The sequence below is a fragment of the Haplochromis burtoni genome, unplaced genomic scaffold (genome assembly GCF_018398535.1).
Source record: "Haplochromis burtoni strain Fernald_Lab_line unplaced genomic scaffold, NCSU_Asbu1 Contig_1324, whole genome shotgun sequence".
Taxonomy (NCBI): Eukaryota; Metazoa; Chordata; class Actinopteri; order Cichliformes; family Cichlidae; genus Haplochromis; species Haplochromis burtoni.
The window spans coordinates 21,437-22,879 of NW_024583685.1; positions in this window are offsets into that span (position 1 = coordinate 21,437).

Consider the following 1,443-nt stretch of genomic DNA (forward strand, 5'->3'; position numbering starts at 1 on the left):
CATCACTACATCCAATTGCTGTTCAAAAGTGCTAAATTCATCTGATGTAATGGAAACAATTTGAAAGTGTCTGTTATGCATCTTGACATATTTCTCAAAAGGTTGTACACAGCATCACATTTAAGTTTTGCTATTTGTACAGTTATTTATTGTTCAAAACTATTTTAAATTCAAGGAAAAACATTTTTGGGATAATTACAACTGTTTCGACTGTCTTTTTTCACTCCAATAAGTCATCGGGAGTCAGAGCAAAACTTTAAGAGAAAATGGCATCATGATGGTCAACAACTTATCCAAGTCTTACAATCAAAGCTTTAATAAATACATGTGGATATCTGAAACAGTTGTCATTGTTTGTCATTCTAGAAATTTGCTGCTGATTTTGAACCTTTGGTCAAACCAAGCTTCTATGTAACTTGTAAAATTTCAAAAAAGTTAAAAGACTGCTCAGACTAAAAGGAGTAGGTTACACTCAGAAAACTGGAAATGACATTTAAAGGTGGCAAACTGACCTACAGGGGTGTGGTTTTTATAGATCAGGGGTCTTAAACTTAAATGACCTGTTAGTCGCTGCTGGCACTGTCAATGCACTGGAGGGGCCACTTCAACTAATACAAAATACACACAAATATTTAATAAAATCAAAAAAGTATAATAAAATAAAACTTCCAATTTTAAATATTGTATAAGAATACAATATATAAGAATACAAAACTGCAAATGGGAATGATTATGTTTTGTCACTCTTAATTAACTGAAGCCTTTCACAGATAAACAAATTGTTACTCTCTTTCTGGCCAGACACGTGGCCTGCTATCATGTTGTTAGTATTAAACAAATAAAAATGCAGACATAAGTGTACACTTTAGTTTTTGACTGCTGGTGAAAATACTGTTTAATCTACAAATAACTCTCTCACATAACTAACATAGACAACCCCTAAACATGTTTGTACTCTCTGCTCATATTGTGAGCATATTCATATGAAATCATTACTTCCTTTGGAAATAACTTATTTACATTTACAACATATACATGTATTTGAAAACACCCAAAATAGGCACTTCAATTCCAAGATTGTTAATCTTTGGATACGATTCTGTGTTAATTGTGTTAAGTGTCAAGATTAAAAATATATAATTAATCATTGCATAAAGTTTTATTTCAGTAATGGTATAATATATTACATCAAGTATTCTAACGTGTAGTCAATCACCTCTGATTGTGGACACTTCTTCCAGCAATGTGAGACCTCCTGTTGAGTTAAAATAATAAAATGGCAGATTTCAGTATTCAGGCAAACCAAAAATCACACACAGCAATTTACCCACTGTACACAGAATCTCCACACACACAGTGTAAACCACCAGTGATAAAACAATTATAGTCCCAAACTAAACCTAAAGCCGGCAGAGATAAACCCTACGTTGCAGACCTGTATTG